This window comes from Amblyomma americanum, chromosome 7, assembly GCF_052857255.1.
Source record: "Amblyomma americanum isolate KBUSLIRL-KWMA chromosome 7, ASM5285725v1, whole genome shotgun sequence".
In the NCBI taxonomy this organism is placed as follows: domain Eukaryota; kingdom Metazoa; phylum Arthropoda; class Arachnida; order Ixodida; family Ixodidae; genus Amblyomma; species Amblyomma americanum.
The window spans coordinates 113970364-113988459 of record NC_135503.1 but is presented as its reverse complement, the minus strand read 5'-3'; positions in this window follow the sequence as shown (position 1 = coordinate 113988459).

The window sequence follows — 18096 nt, the reverse complement described above, 5'->3', positions numbered from 1 at the left end:
ACCGAACGGCGAAGGCAGGGGTGAGTGGGGGGGGGGGGGCTGTGTTCATACTTGTATATGAATAAATATGAAGCATCCACAATGGCGACAGGCCGTGGGGTTGTAGGCGTCTTAAGAGGCCCGCCCAAAAAAAGTGCCGTAGCGCGAAAAATGGGACAAGTTTTCTTGTTATAACTGGTTTCCTTAGTGATCTACTCTGCTTACGAGCAGCAACACCGGACACAACAGCGCAGGCAATAGAGCGCTGGCTGTCCATGGTTCCGTCTACTTTCCTTGACGTACATAAACAGAGCGGCATGGTATTGAAGTTAACTGGGAGTGCTGGTACCTTCCCCTCGCATAGTTCTTAAACTTTCATTTGCTGCGATTTCTTGGAATTTCTGATTTAGCGGTGCCAATGTGTACGACCATGAAATCAGCTGAACGCAATGTTTCATTGATATGCGGATCATTTTATCCATCACTGTACACCTATGTATCACTGTTGTGGAATATGTGCTTTTTATAATTATACATTTCTTGAAATGTTCCACTTGCTCTCGCCTTGCATACTGATCTGTAATTTAGAGTTCAATAAACTTGGTTTGCAGTGTGTCACATATTTTTTGTTTGGTTCCTATAAACAAATACTGGCTGAATATAGCTTGCTGTGGCCAAACGCCGAGAGACATCTTACAAAGTAACCACTTCTGCAAGAAATGAATATGGCATCTGTTTATTTTAAACGACTATGCACTCGTAACAAAACTGGGCGCTGGTGCATTCTTTGATGCCTTACAATGAAATCCTTCTGCTTTTATATTGGTCAGTTGGCATTTATGACGAAAAGTGCGCTTATAAGTAAAGTACTTTTAGCTCAATCAATCAATGAGTATGCAATATATTCAAGGCAGGGCAGGTTTTTGACAATTAGCGCTGAGTAGTGTAGCTGCAGACTTGCTTAAATAATATCGATGGTTGATGGGGTTTAACATCCCAAAGTGACTCAGGCTATGCAGGATTCCGTAGTGGAGGTCTCCGGAAAAATTGGGACCACCTGGAGTTTCTTAACGTGCAGTAACATCGTGCAGTACACGTGCATCTAGCATTTCGCCTGCGTCGAAATGCGACCACCACGGCCGTGATCGAACCCGCGTCTTTCGAGTCAGTAGCCGAGGAGCATAACCACTGAGCCAACGCGGCGATGTTAATTATTATTGAGAGCAGTGTCCCCTCATAAAAAGAAATGTGTTCAGAACGTGACTGGTCCCGTAGCCGTGTATGCAACCCGTGCTGTTTCCTCAAGTGCGAAAAAACGCAGAAAGATTATCTTGATCGCCTTTTGAGCAAGCGTTCTCGGCCATAGGCTTTCTTTATTTTTATCCAACTTTCCCAGACTCTAAGAAAGCGCATCTCAATCAGGCCCGTTAGGAATTCTGAGCGATAGTTCAATGCGTTTAAAATGCACGCAGAAATAGGGAGAGAGAGACTCCTGCATTTAAAGGGACAACATACAGCCAAGTCCAGAGAGATCGCTATTAGAGCTGTATAAGGCACAGAATGAGAGTGTACACAGGGTACTCACGTCTTTCACGCAATATAGTGAACTGTGAATTTCAGCAGACAGGAGCACTTTTAATTATATTAGAGTTGCAAGATAAGCTGATATAAAAAGTGCCTTTAAAGGAAGAAATGTACACAACTAGACGCCAATGCGTCTAATTGTGTACATGTCTATCCACGTCTGAGTCACACCCTCAGTTTAGAGCTGCAGGGTGGTTCACAGTGTTAACTGACGCAGAGGCGCATAATTATGATAGCTTGTAAGGACGTTACAACATAAATGACAAAGTCCCTGTGAAATGCTGAAATGCTGTCCACCATGATGAAAGAGATCAGCGAATGAGTCCTGGGCCACGAAGAATCCGAGCCGCAGGTCGCCAGGAGCCGACGGCCAAGGCCCTTGGACGCTTCGAACGGCATGGGCAGGGGGCTGTTGAATCACACGGGAGCGGTATCTCGGGTCCGTGGGGTGTGTAGGTCGGGTGAGCCATGGCGTCGGTTCCAATTCGTCGTGTCGGGTGGTCGGGGCGGGGGAGCAACAGTGAGGTCGGTTCGCGTCTGGCAGGCTGGGGCACTGCCGGAGCATGCAGCCGACAGAAGGTAGGTAGGTAGGTCTCAAAATTGCTGGCATATACCCACTGCGGGGGAGTGGCCAAGACCCAGGCGGTTAATTGCTGGATACAGGAAAGTTTTGACGGGAAAAGGAGGAGTAATAGCATGTAGGCTGATATATTGGAAGACGCAAGGACTAAGGTCCTGTTAACTTGGAGATCGAATTCGGGACAATGGCTTAATGCACACAATAGTATACAATGGCTGTAATGCTTCAATGTCGTGCTGACTGAGAGCGCGAAAAACAAATAAGAATGGGAGTCGCTGCGTTTCTTTAAGGGAATTTTGCGCAGCAGAGCGCACACTCCTGTCGCTTCGTCCAAGCAAAGAAGCGCCGATGGAAAGAAGAACCGCGGAGTACACAGGCAAACCCAGTTGATGAAATGAAATTGACAAAAGGCGCTTCTTCAAATAAGACAAGCGGCGGCAGAGCAGCAGGAAGTGATCGACTGTCTCATGTTCGGCACAAAAAGGGAACAATAGGAAAACCGCCAGGCCAGATCTGTGAACTAGAAAGTTAGAAGCGGAACCCGGCAACGCAAACGCGCGAAAGAGACCTCTAGTCTGCGCGAGCGCCAGTCTTTGCTACTCCAAGGATGCAGAAGAGGCTGATATTCGGGAGATGATGTAAGAGCCGAGGTAGCAAATACCTGAAATATTGTGTAGCTGCAAAACCTCACCGCAGCTGTATATGCACAGGTTGGCAGGACAGCAATAATTGGGCTGCAGAGAGAAGCCCTTGATAAGGAATCTGCAACCTCATTTAATTGAAAGCTCATGTGGCCTGGTACCCAAAGCAATCTTACCGAATTTAATTGGAGCGGAATCAGGAACTTAGAGGCGTAATGGCCGAGAGTCAGTGGGTGAGGATAAGGAAGAGCAAATGGACAGAGAGTCTGTCATAACCATGACCTTGGAAACTGTAGATTCTAATTTTCGTAAGGCTAAGATTACTGCTAATAATTCAGCCAGAAAAATTGGAGTGAAGTCAGGAAGACGGAGAGAAAAAGACCAACCCAGTGAAGGCGAAAAAATTCTCACACCTCCCTTTTCGCGATCCTGCGAGGCATCGGTAGCAATAAGAACATGACAGGAAAAGGACCTTAGGTGGTCCTGCAACAAACCATAAACAAGAGGAAAGGACTGCAGCTCTGAATTCGATGGAAAAATGACATCGAATTCAATCTGGACAGAAGATGAGTTGTTATAGATTTGGCGGACATCTGTGAAATGAATGTTTATGGGATCAAGGAGGGGTTGCATGAAACATATTTGTGGAGTATGAAAACAAGACCTGGCGGCACTAAAAAATGCCCAAGGTTGACTAAGAAATATTATACTGGAGGCGTGACGAGGTGAGTCGCACCGTTTTAAAAATGACTGAACTGTTAACAGGCGATACCTAGCTGATAACGATGGGATTCGCACGCGTGTCTTCTCATGCGTGACCTAGCACTACAAAGCGTGCGCAGGATGCCAATGGCCCGAACTCCTTTTGAAGAAACTTGCTCAATGTGTGGCCGCCAGTATAGAGTAGAGTCGTATATTACTCCGAGCTACTTCGCCGTCTGAACTTGAGGAATTATGCTAATTCTATAGACCAGGCAGATATTTACAGGAACAAAAACCGGAAATACTAACAATGTGCATTTCTTCACATTGAAGGACAGATGAATTTTTCCTAACCAGTTGTCAAGAACATTGAGGTAATTTTTCAGGGTTCGATAAAGAATTTGAATGTGAATTTTGAATGCATGGAACTGAGCATAGAAAAATCTTAAAAAGGACAGGTGACAGAACTTATCATTGCGGCACACCTCTTGTCTATTGAAATCTCCTTTGGGAACACCATTCTGGCAGCAGTAAAATTCTCTATTTTGCAAAAAAAAGCTGAAATCCAGGCTACAATGTAGCTTGGGAAGTTGACTTTCTCTAATCCGATTAACAGAGTCGGGTGCTCAACGCTGTCGTATGCTTTACTGACATCCAAGGTGACAAGCGCATCAAACTGTTTTCTATTGCGAGCTCATTTAATACGACTCTCTAGGTCAGCATGAGCACACCAAATTGAACAACCCGGCCTGAAACCAATTTAACATGGATACAGGAGAATATTTCCCGTAATGAATGACATGACACGGCTGAGAAGGACCCTTTCCGCCAATTTCACTAGGTTTGATGTTAACAAAATAGGGCGTATGTTGTCTAAGGTTACGCCCTTCCGTTGCTTTTTAAGCAATGAAACTATTTCAGCAAGACACCACTCATGAAGTATTGAGGTACCTTTAAAATAATGATTAACTAGAGCCAATAGGTCTTCAGGACATTCATTGAAAAAAATTTCATCATAGACGAAATGACCTTATCGGGGCAAGGAGTAACGGGGGATAAGCGCAGAAAAATTTGTTAAAGCTCAGGCATAGAGACCTCAGTGAAATCAATTGAGGAGCATGTGAATATAGCAGGAGAAGGTAGAGCAGATGTAAAGCGAAGCCCTAGGAAATACGCAATATCCTCTAAGGATTTTGCGATGTCAGCAGGGGACTAAACATGGGATTAAATGCTGACAGCTGGTGGAATCACCTTGTTGCGCCTCATGAAATTTAGCAAAGCTCGTTTATTTCCTGATTGCAAAAGGAAATCATAATGATTTGTATTATACCCCTACTTTGCAAGAGCGACAGTGCGCTTAAATGTTGCTGCAACATACTTATAATCAAACCAATTTTTTGGGCACTGATTGATGGGAAGTTTCTTCCAAGCTCCTTTCCGTAGTCTATATGAACGCCTGCACTCTGCATTCCACCAATTGTTCGCGATTGCACCCTTGGTTCTTTTAATCAAAAATTCAGTTTTGCCTTGCAAGGTCCAGTACTTTACATAGATGTGTAGCCTAGCTTTCGGCACTTGTCTCACCGCAAGGGTCTGAAGTGATTTGGAGAGCTGATTTTAGCGTGTCTTTAAAGCAACTGTAATTTATTAACGTGCGGTGATGTCGCTCAAGAAGAAATAATTTACACGCAAACTTGAAACTAATTGGTAGATGATCACTGTTTGTTGCACAGTCAACAGGCGCCGAAGACATAACAGAGACTAATGGTGACGAAAAAGTTAAATTCAAGGCAGAGCGACATTGACTTCGAACAAACGTAAGCACTCCTTAATTGTTGGAGATGAAGTTGTTGTCAGAAGCCCAATCAAATAGTCTAGAACCAAAGCTGTCTGTTTTAAACCCCCACATCACATCGTGCGAATTGAAGTCTCCAAGTAATAGAACCTGAGAACGGCTACTAGGCATGAGTGAGTCAAGGGGCCGAGTGTCACGCACACCAGACGGGAAATATGCATTACCTACCGCAAAGGGCTGCAGACCTGGGACGCTGAGGTCAACCGCAAGGATTTCACATTCATTGTCCGCATATTGGAAAGAAACGCATGCCCTGTGGCAAAACTTTGTAGAGATGAGCACTAACAACCCTCCCGCTCGTGATGACCGGTCAAGCCGGAACGGACGGTTATATTTGAGATGATAATTGAAATTAGTAGTTCGCCATGTTTCCTGTTGTGCAACCAAATCTGGTAGAAGCTGAATGCATAGGCAATTTAAATCTGTTGAAGCTGAGAATAGAGATCTGCAATTCCACTGGAGTACACTGAAAAACCCTATCTTGGAGGGAGTGCCGCCGCCGCGACTGCCTTTTCTAGAATCCTGCTCTTAGGATTTTGACTTGCGTTACTTTTCTTTGTCTTCGACTGGGGCAAAATGAACCTGCAATATTCAAAGGAGACCCGCTTCGGTTCTGGGCGCGGAGCTCAGACTCCATATCCACACAGTCCATAGAGGATGCGTCCATAACGCTGTTGGGAGGAGAGGCCTGAGAGGTTTTTTGTTGCTCATATTGTTTTTAGCCCTGTGGAGCAGAATTGATTAAAACAGAAGGAGGAGCAGCTTACGAAGCCGAAGAAGGCAAGAGCGGAGCGGTGGAAACCTGCAGCATATTGGTCATCTCGGTAGCTATCACCTGCGAAATGCACGTGGATACGGTTTCCATAATGCGATCTATTACATTTGCAACAGATTTCTCAACTGCCACTGTAATAGCCTGGGATCAACTGGCATCCTTTATGAAATCTAAAGTCTGACGAAAACTCGTCTGGTCGTGAAGAAGATCCATGAAGGTTCATGAAGAAGATTCGGGAAGAGTGATCAAGGTTTCCGTATGGAAGCCGAAACGTCTTCATCCTTTATGGGTGGGCATTTGGCGGCCAACACTAGAGTAGCCTTAGGCTCTCTCCTTGTCTGCGGCAAAAGCTTCTCTCCGCGTGCATCTGCGCTTGTCTATAAGCTCGAGCACCTGATCTTCTTGTGCACGTGCAGGACTGTCAGCCTAATCAGCAGGATGCGCGCCACTACACAAACAACATTTCTCTTGCTGTTCAGGACATTCCTCTCTGCAATGACGTTCCCCACAAGCACAACAGCGTAAGGCCGATTTTCAGGTTTTCCCGCTGTGGCCAAATCGCCAGCAGTTTTGACACTGAAGGTGTAGAGAGTTAAATGCATCCACTCGAAATACCAATCCACACCTTAATCTCTGACGGGCAGAATATCCCTGCAAATGTGGCAATGACGGACTCCGTAGGAATTTTTACTCCGTCAACCATCCTGCTGCATCGATGGACTGCAATCACTCCTGCAGGCGAGAGGCTCTCAAGCGTTTTCACAGGGCTCAATCGAAAGTCGACCCTCGGACAAAGCCCTTGGAACATGCTAGATGAGGCGGAATGAATGCGGTCATTGGGTGGTTGGCGAAGGACGTACACTTCAGCAGGTCTTCAATACAGTCCTTGTCCGGTGACCTGCACAAAATACCACCCCTGCCGAACTGCCGGACATCAGTAATGCGCATGAAGTGCTTCGATGTGGATTGAAGAGCCGCCTCTACTGCCTCCGGGTTGTTCAGTCGGATAGCGCCTCCATCAGAAGGCACTAAAGCGACTGGAATGCTCGAAACTCCACTGCGGAAAAAGAGAACAATTGGGAGCTGGTCTTGAGGAAGAGATGCCGACCAAGGGGAAAACCCCTGGCCGGGAGAAGAAGTAGACATTAAGCTCTCGTCCCGCGTCCAATTACCCTAGAACAGGAGCATGTAGGCACAGGCAAAAGAAGAAGTAATTTAGCAAACTAGCGCAACACCGCCAGGCATTTAGTAGCTACTCCGCAGCGCAGAAGAGCCCGACGGAAGGATGTAGACGCAGGGCTCCGAAGAACGACCACCAGGAGGATGTGAGTTGGGTAATACCCCGCAAGCTCCACCAAATGTTACGTAGCGGCCAGCCGAAGAGTGCGGCGCGGTGAACGATGGACAAGAGGAGATTTAATGGACGATTTAATCACTTTGAAACGGTAGGTTTCGAAGTAATTAACATCCTCAGCTGAAGAGATCTGCTGCGCAATTAGGCCGCTACTTCACTGCCTACTCAAAAACTGTTTCCAAGCGCTTCTACAGCGACAGCTGCTGAGCGCCCTTTCCTGGGATTCGGGCGGAAAATCTGCAAGCGTCGACCAATCGTTCTAAAAAAATGTCGTTTCTGCCCCGCTACGGGAGCCTTGTCCAAAAATGAAAGATAGAAAATGAAGGTAAGTTATATATGTTTCATAGTATGGCGTAAGGTGCGGGAGCATATCGGGGGTGGATTTCCTTCTTTGCGATTAAGCGTGTGTGCCGTCATCTAAGTATGAAAGCATCCCAGGTAAAGGTTTGTCGTCTTGCTCTTTTCTTTTCCAACTATCTTCGCGCCATTCCAGTGGATGTCATGGTCCTCGGAGGCGTCATGATCACCCAGTGCGTTGGTTGCCACGCGTTGTTCTTGACATCAAATTGCTGCTGCAATATATTCCGCAAATCACCCGTTTCCCCAATGTGAGCACGCTCTCAATCAGCGCAATACTGAACACAATGTCCAGGAACTTCTCCTTCTTTAAATTGTCTTTCGCTGTAACCATCGCGTGTCTGAGCTTCCGCGTGGGTGCATAAGCGACGCCGACTTCGTAGGATCGTAATACGCGGGATAAGCTTTCAGTTAGTCCGGGGTTTCGCATCGTATAAGTAGTAGTAGTAGTTATTGTTTCATCTCGTAGTCGTCGGTGTAGCTGCCAGATGCGCTGCCATGGAAGCCACTCAGAGGATGGTTACTGTAGAATGAGGAGGGTACGGAGAGAGCGTAGAAATGTTCGAGCGGTGGGTTCTCGTAACGACAGCCACCCTTTGCGCCTTTTTACGCTCTCGCTAAACCTTCCTCCTTCCACGGTAACCGCCCTTTGAGCGGCTCCCATGGCAACGCATCTGGCAGCTTCACCGACGACTACGAGATGCAACAACTACTACTTCTACTAATACGGTCTAAGAGCCCTTGCTGCTGGGCTAGTTGGTTTTGGTTCATAATTAAATAGTTTTTAGGCGCAAAAAAGAGACAAGACACATAGGGTAGGTGACAGGACGAAGCGCCATTTTTTTTTTGACAGGACGAAGCGCCAACTTCCAACTGATCTTATTGCATGCGTGAAACGTACTTAAATAGCTTGTCGTCACATGTGCAGATGGGTCACCTAAAGCTCAAGTACGACTTGATAAGGCGCGCTCCAGGAATTTCTTTTCACAGTCGTACAATACTATCGATGTGTCACATACGCACAGGTCGCCTTTCTTTTTGATAAAAAAGCGCTTCAATAAAAAAGCGCTTCGTCCTGTCACCTACCCTATGTGTCTTGTCTCTTTTTTGCGCCTAAAAACTATTTAATCTATTAATACGACGCGAAACCCAGGAAAGGGCGTTTAACAGCTGTAAATGTAAAAAAAGTTTTTTTTTCCACAAACCTCATAAGATCGGTTGCTTACGAATGCAGCATTAAAACTTTATCAAAGCTTCTGACTCCATTATTCATAAGTTTGTACTGAAGAAGTTTACCATGCATATAAAACGCAGCATCGCCGTTCATATAATTCGATTTTATTTCAAATACAATCTGCCGTGTAGAGGTGCTCTTCAGGGCCCCGCGCCCTGGAAAGCGCCTCTCCGGTTTACGACGTTGTTGAATCTCTCAAGCCGTCTACCGATCTCCACCGCCGCGGGCGCGAGACTGTTCATGTTCAGCGCGTCAAGTCATATACTACCACACCACAATCTTACAGTCACCGTAAGTCGCCAGTATGATGACGAAGACGATGTCCTCAGGCTTAATGGCACTTGTCTCCACTGGAAGGAAGGAAGGAAGGAAGGAAGGAAGGAAGGAAGGAAGGAAGGAAGGAAGGAAGGAAGGAAGGAAGGAAGGAAGGAAGGAAGGAAGGAAGGAAGGAAGGGAAGGAAGGAAGGAATGAAGGAAGGAAGGAAGGCCTCAGACGTTGCTGGCACATACTCACTACGGGGAAGTGGCCAAGACACAGGCGGTTAATTACTGGATATAGGAAAGTTTTGACGGGAAAAGGAGTGGCAATAGTATGTAGTCTGAGAGATTGGAAGAGGGAAGGAAAGGGGTCCAGTTAACTTGGAGATCAAAGACGGGACAATTGCTTAATGTGCATAATAGTACACAATGCCTGTAGTGTTGCAATGTCGTACTGATTGAGGACGGGAAAAAGAAATTAGAATGGGAGTCGCTGGGTTTCTTGAAGAAAATTTTGCACAGCAGAGCGCACACTCCTGTCGCTTCGTCCAAGCAAAGAAGCGCCAAAGGAAAGGACAACCACGGAAGACACAGGCAAGCCCAGTTGATGAAATGGAATCTGCAAAATACTCTTCCTCAAATGAGAAAAGCGGCGGCAGAACAGCAGGATGTGATCTATTGTCTCAGGTTCGGCACAAAAAGGGCACAGTGGGGAAGCTGCCAGGCCAGATCTGCGAAGGTAGAAATTTAGAAGGGGAACCCGGCAACGCAAGCGCGTGAAAGAGACCTCTAGTCTGCGTGAGCGCCAGTCTTTGCTACTCCAAGGATGCAGAAGATGCTGATATTCGGGAGATGATGTAAGAGCCGAGGCAGCAAATTCCTGAAATATTGTGTAGCTGCGAAACCTCACCGCAGCTGTATATGCACATGATGGCAGAACAGCAACAATAGGGCCGCTGAGAGAGGCTCTTGCTACGGAATCTGCAACCTCATTTAAGTGAAAGCCCATGTGACCGGGTATCCAAAGCAACCTTACCGAATTTAGATGGAGCGGAATCAGGAACTTAGAGGCGTAATGGCCGAGAGTGTAGTGGGTGAGGATAAGGAAGAGCAAATGCACAGAGAGTCTGTTATAACCACGACCTTGGAAACTGTAGATTCTAATTTTCGTAAGGGTAATATTACTGCTAATAATTCAGCCAGAAAAATTGGAGTGAAGTCAGGAAGACGGAGAGAAAAAGACCAATCCAGTGAAGGCGAAAAAATTCCCACACCTGCCTTTTCGCGATCCTGCGAGGCATCGATAGCAATAAGAACATGAGAGGGAAAGGACCTTAGGTGGTCCTGCAGTAGACCCTGAAGAAGCGGGAAGGGCTGCAGCTTTGCATTCGATGGGAAAATATCATCGAATTCAATCTGGACAGATGAGGAGTTGTTATATTGCCGCCAATATTTGCAGTGTTTGTTCGTTTTTCAAATCTGCCGCGACACCACCTTATCGCTTTGTTTGCGACGCAAGAGGCGACTAGATTTATCTCGATTGATCGCAGCCAGGCAAAGCTGATTCTACGTTGTTCCGGAATGTTCTAGTAACTTTGCGCCCTTTATCTCGAATGTTCGCTATCAGCTTTAAATTGAGCACGGCCGACAGCGGCGGGCATTCTGTTCGACGACCGCCGAGCACGCTTGTCGCTTCGCCGCCGCCGAGTGATTCAGTCCATTTTGGGTGCAAGTCAGCCCAATAAACAGTTCTTTTAGAAGACCCTTTCGTCCGTCTTCATCGCTGCTTCGACTGCCGTCACCACTACGTGACATCTGGTGGAGGTGCGGGGTAGCCTTCCATGTTCCGGACGCCCCCTTCAAGTCGTGAAGCCAGCCCTGAGCGCTTCGCACCCGAGGACGAGCCAGCAGCTCAGCGAGCCAGCCGACGTCTCCAGGCAGAGGAGCCTGAGTTCGGGAAACTGCCGGACCGCACCAGACAGCGAAAAGACGCTGCTACCAGCACTGCAACCTCGCCAAAGATGTCGACACCGATCATACTGCAGCAGCCGCGGGTACCGCCAACTTTCAATGGATCCCTAGACGAAGACCCTGAAGAATTGTTGGATCAATTTGAGCGCGTGGCGTCATTCAACAAGTGGGATGATGCGGCAAAACTTGGACACGTGTTCTTCTCATTGGATGGCTCTGCACGCACGTGGTACGAAAACTACGAGTCGTCCCTTACGACATGGGAGCTATTCAAGAGAGAACTATTGAAGGTATTCACCAGTGTCGTGAGGAAAGAAAGAGCCGAACGACTCCTCGAGTCCAGGATCCAGCTTCCGAATGAGCCCGTCCGCAGTTACGTCGAGGAGATGAAGCGCCTATTTCGCCGCGCCGATCCCGGGATGACCGAGGAAAAGAAAGTTCAGTTTTTAATGCGCGGCGTAAAAGAACAACTCTTTGCAAGCCTCGTCCGCCAGCCGCCCAAAACAGTCGAGGAGTTTATGCAAGAAGCCTGCACGATTGAGAAGACCCTCGACGTTCGAGCTCGGCAGTACAATCGCCCTTCCTCTGCCTGTGCTATCCGTTCGGACACGCCGGCCACCACCAGCGACAGCTTGCGGGAAGTTATCCGCAAAATCGTCCGAGAGGAGCTACGCCGATTACTGCCATCTTCCCCACAGCCACAAGCAGCGACTCTGATGGATGTGGTACGGGAAGAAGTGCAACAGGCACTTGGCACCCTGACGGCCACAGAACCCCAGGCCATGACCTACGCCGCTGCAGTAAGTACTGCTAAGCCCCAGCGACAACCCCCACGTCCTCCCCGAGATGAGCCAATCGTTCCACAACGCCGCCTCCCAGCCCCCGCCCGCCCAGCCTATGGCCGACGCTCAAGCCCCAGGAAATGCGACGCCTGGAGGACTTCCGACAACCGGCCGTTGTGCTTCCATTGCGGTGAGGCTGGCCATATTCTTCGTCACTGCCCGTACCGACGTATCGGTCTTCGAGGATTTGCCGTTAACGCCCCACGACCACGCTTCGGACAACGTCCGCACGAACTCGACGAGTACCTGCGTCGAGAAGAGTACACGCCGAACCGCTTTTCGCGCTCACCATCGCCGTCAACCTCGCGCTTTGCGTCGCCACGCCGCAGCTACGCAGCCGCGGTACGAGGAAGGTCGCCCAGCCCCCGTAGGGGAAACTAAAGGCAGCAACCTCTGGAGGTGAGGTTGCTCACGAGCTAAACGCCGAAGATCCTCCACCGACCACGCCCCATGAAGACGCTGCACCCGCGACGCCGCATGAAGAACCGACACTCGCTGCACCGACGCCGCACACAATGAGAACCTCGACCACGACGCAAGCTACCTTGAAATCGACGCCGCCACCCAGAGGAGCTTCGACCACACGCCCAACCCGTGACTCGCATACGCGACGAAGCCGTGACCCGACGCCGAGAGCGACATGCAATGCAAGAGCCAGGACCTCTGACCTAGAAGTGAATATCGACGGCCGGAAAGTTACCGCTCTAGTCGACACAGGAGCCGATTACTCGGTAATGAATGGAACATTCGCTGCGCAGCTCAGAAAAGTCACAACGGCTTGGGATGGCCCACAAATTCGCACCGCTGGGGGCCACCTCATTACGCCATCAGGACGATGCACAGTGCGAGTGACTGTCAAAGGAAATACCTATCCTGCGACCTTTGTTGTGTACCGCAATGCTCCCGCGAAGTGATCTTGGGTATGGATTTCCTTAATGAGCATCAGGCGATCACCGACCTGCGATCCAAGCTGATCACGCTTTCGACGGACGAAGCCATCGCTTCGATGAAAACTCGGGAAAATCACGTTGCCCTAAGTGTCCTGGAGGAAGAAATGAGCGTCCCACCCCGTTCAAGCGTTAACGTGACCGTAGGCGCCACGAAAGCCATAAACACTGAAGCCATCATCGAGGGGAACATGCAGTTGCTACTAGACCGAGGAATCAGCATCGCAAGAGGCATCGCACATTTCCGCAATGGCCAGGCCGAAGTACTGCTGACTAACTTCAGCGAAGAATACCGGCATATTAACAGAGGAACGACGATTGCTTTCTACGACGAAATATCTGACGTACGAGATTCCTTCGCCCTCTCCGACCCCTCCGCAGAAGATCCGCCTGACCAAGAGAATTCGCCCACTTTCGACATCAACCCAGCCCTGCACCGGAACAGACAAGACCAGATCCGCAATCTGCTTCAAAACTACAGTGAGTGCTTTTCGACATCGCCGAAGGTGCGACAGACGCCAATTGCCAAGCATCGCATTATAACGGATCACCACGTCCGACCTCTCCGTCTAAGGCCCTACCGTGTGTCTCCGCGAGAACGACAAGCCATCCGGGACCAAGTCGAAGAAATGCTTCGCGACGACGTTATCCAGCCTTCAAACAGCCCATGGGCGGCACCGGTTGTTCTAGTGAGAAAGAAAGACGGCGCACTTCGATTCTGCGTGGATTACCGCCGCTTGAACAACATAACAAAGAAGGACGTCTACCCCCTCCCCCGCATCGACGACACACTGGACCGCCTCTGCAACGCCAAATATTTCTCATCGATGGACCTCAAGAGCGGCTACAGGTAAATTGAGGTCGACGAAAGAGATCGCGAGAAGACAGCATTCATAACTCCGGATGGGCTGTTTGAGTTCAAGGTGATGCCATTTGGTCTCTGTTCCGCACCAGCGACGTTTCAGCGAGTAACGGATACAGTGCTGGCAGGCCTGAAGTGGCAGATTTGTCTGGTATATTTAGATGACGTCGTTGTCTTCGCCTCGAACTTTGAAGAGGACCTCAAAAGACTTCGAACAGTACTAGACGCAATCAAGTCGTCTGGCCTAACCTTGAAAGCAGAGAAATGCCACTTTGCCTACGAAGAGCTGCTGTTTCTAGGCCACATCGTTAGCAAGGAAGGAGTACGCCCAGACTCGCAGAAAACAGCTGCTATTGAACAGTTTCAACCGCCGGCCGTTAAGAAAGCAGTGCGCAGATTTCTCGGACTATGCGCATATTACCGACGATTTGTGAAAAACTTTTCGCGCATCGCCGAGCCCCTGACCCAACTGACGAAGGCAGACGTGCCGTTTAAATGGGAAGCGCCGCAAGCAGAAGCCTTCAAGGAACTTCAGCGTCGTTTACAGTCCCCACCGATCCTTGCGCATTTTGATGAAAACGCCGATACTGAAGTTCATACCGACGCAAGCAGCGTGGGACTAGGCGCCGTTCTGGTTCAAAAAAGTGACGGGCTGGAGAAGGTCATCGCATACGCTAGCCGTTCCCTTTCCAAGGCCGAGGCTAACTATTCGACCACTGAGAAGGAGTGCCTTGCCATCATCTGGGCTACGTCGAAATTCCGCCCCTATCTCTACGGACGGCCGTTCAAGGTGCTCAGCGACCACCACGCGCTCTGCTGGCTTGCCAATTTGAAGGATCCCTCTGGCCGACTCGTTCGATGGAGTCTGCGTCTCCAGGAGTTTGACGTCACCGTCGTTTACAAGTCCGGACGCAAGCACACTGACGCCGATTGCCTCTCACGAGCCCCTGTAGATGCACCGCCGCTGGACGACGATGAGGACGCCTTCCTGGGACCCATCAGCGCAAGCTCTTTTGCTCAGCAGCAACGCTCGGACCCCAACCTAAAAGGCCTCATCGAGTACCTGGAAGGCAAGGTTTCTTCACCCCCCGCTTCATTCAAGCGAGGACTGTCTTCTTTCTGTGTGCAGAATGAGGTCCTTGTGAAGAACTTTACAGCGAACAAAACTGCCTACCTCCTTGTTGTACCTACTTGTCTCCGCGAAGAAGTTCTACAGGCTTCACACGACGAGCCGACAGCTGGACATCTCGGGTTTACTCGCACCCTCCGCCGCATTCAAGACAAGTATTACTGGCCCCGACTGTCTGCCGATGTCGCACACTATGTGAAAACATGCCGAGATTGTCAGCGACGAAAGACTCCTCCCACACGACCAGCAGGATTTCTGAACCCCATTGAACCTCCCTCAAGACCCTTTCAGCAGATCGGCATGGACTTGCTTGGCCCTTTTCCAACGTCAACATCTGGAAATAAGTGGATCATCATAGCGACCGACTACCTGACCCGCAACGCCGAGGCGAAAGCCCTACCGAACGGAACAGCAGCAGAAGTGGCGAAATTTTTCGTGGAGTGCATTCTTCTTCGACACGGCGCCCCCGATGTGCTCATCACGGACAGAGGAACAGCATTTACGGCGGAACTCACGCAAGCCATCCTGCGCTACAGCCAAACCAGCCACCGGAGGACAACTGCATACCATCCGCAGACCAACGGACTGACCGAGCGCCTGAACAAAACCATTGCCGATATGCTCGCTATGTATGTCCATGCCGAACATAAAACCTGGGATGTCATTCTGCCTTACGTCGTCTTCGCCTACAACACCGCAGTGCAGGAGACCACCCAGATGACGCCTTTTAGGCTCGTCCATGGCAGGGATGCCACGACCACGCTAGACGCCATGCTGCCCAACGTTACAGAAGAAGAGAACGTCGACGTTGCCGCCTACCTTCAACGCGCAGAAGAAGCTCCAAGGCTTGCCCGATTACGGATCAAAGATCAGCAGCGGTCCGACGCCAGACGCTACAACCTACGAAGACGCAACGCGGAATACAAGCCAGGAGACCAAGTCTGGGTGTGGACGCCCATTCGCCGCCGTGGATTGAGTGAAAAGCTTTTGCGCCGCTATTTCGGCCCGTACAAGGTTCTTGGTCGGCTGGGTGAACTGGATTATGAAGTCATCCCTGACGCAATGACTGCATCCCAGCGACGCCGCGTACGACCAGAAGTTGTCCATGTAGTCCGTCTGAAGCCGTATTATGCGCGCTAAAGGCCGCTGCATTTCCATGCTCTATTTTCGCAAGATCCGTTTTTTTCCCTTACTAGTCGCATTATTTGTTTTAATGCATCGGGTCGATGCTTCTTTGAGAGGGGAGTAATGCCGCCAATATTTGCAGTGTTTGTTCGTTTTTCAAATCTGCCGCGACACCACCTTATCGCTTTGTTTGCGACGCAAGACGCGACTAGATTTATCTCAATTGATCGCAGCCAGGCAAAGCTGATTCTACGTTGTTCCGGAATGTTCTAGTAACTTTGCGCCCTTTATCTCGAATGTTCGCTATCAGCTTTAAATTGAGCACGGCCGACAGCGGCGGGCATTCTGTTCGACGACCGCCGAGCACGCTTGTCGCTTCGCCGCCGCCGAGTGATTCAGTCCATTTTGGGTGCAAGTCAGCCCAATAAACAGTTCTTTTAGAAGACCCTTTCGTCCGTCTTCATCGCTGCTTCGACTGCCGTCACCACTACGTGACAATATAATTGGCGGACATCTGTGAAATGAATATTTATGCGATCAAGGAGGGACTGCACGTAACATATCTGCGGGGTATGAAATCGAGACCAGGGAGCACTAAAAAAGGCGGAAGGTTGACTAAGAAATATTATACTGGAAGCGTGAAGAGGTGAGTCGCACAATTTTAAAAATGTTTGAACTGTTAAAAGGCGAAACCTAGCTGATAACGAAGGCATTCGCGCCTCAATGTGCAGAACAGCATTGGCGACATATTTTGGAAGCCCCAGACAAAGGCGCAACGCCTCACGCTCCAAAAGCACAAGAGGGCGAACTTTATAGGCAGGAGCTCCTGAGAATAAAACACACCCGAACTCCAAAATTGGGCGGACGTACATTTTATAAGTCATCAGAAGCGTATGCCTTCTTATGCCTGACCTAGCACTACAAAGCCTGCGCAGGATGCCAATGGCCCGAACTCCTTTTGCAGAAACTTGCTCAATGTGTGGCCGCCAGGAGAGAGTAGAGTCGTAGATTACACCGAGATACTTCACCGTCTGAACTTGAGGTATTAAGTTATTTCTATATACCAGGCAGATATTTACAGGAACAAAAGCGGAAATCCTAACAATGTGCATTTCTTCACATTGAAGGACGGATGAATTCTTCCTAACCAGTTGTCAAGAACATTGAGGTAATTTTTCAGTGTTCGGTAAAGAATGTGAATGTCGCCTGCTGATGCAAAAAATGCAATATCGTCGGCGTACACATAAGTTTTCACATTTTGAATGCATGGAATTCAGCTTAGAAAAATGTTAAAAATAACAGGTGAGAGAACTGATCCTTGCGGAACACCTCTTGTCTGTGGAAATCTCCTTGAATAAACACCATTTTGGCAGCAGTAAAATTCTCTTTTCTCCAAAAAAACAGATATCCAGGCAACAAAATAGCTTGGGAAGTTGAGTTCCTGTAATCTTAGTAATAGAGTCGAGTGCTCCACGCTGCCGTATGCTTTACTGACATCCAAGGTGACAAGCGCAGCAAAGTTTTTTCTATTGCGAGCTAATTTAATACGACTCTCAAGGTCACTATGAGCACACCAAATTGAACAACCCGGCCTGAAACCAAATTGGCATAAATTCAATACAACATTTTCTGAAATGAATTACATGACACGGCTGAGAAGGACCCTTTCCACCAATTTCACAAGGTTCGATGTTAACGAAATAGCGCGTATATTGTCTAAAGTTAAGCCCTCCCCTTGCTTTTTAAGCAATGGGACTATTTCAGCAAGACGCCACTCATGCGGTATCCAAGGACCTTTAATAGAATGGTTAATTAGAGCCAACAGGTCTGCAGGAGATTCATTGAACAATATTTTGATCATAGATGAAGTGACCCTATCGGGGCCAGGAGCCGCTGGGGAT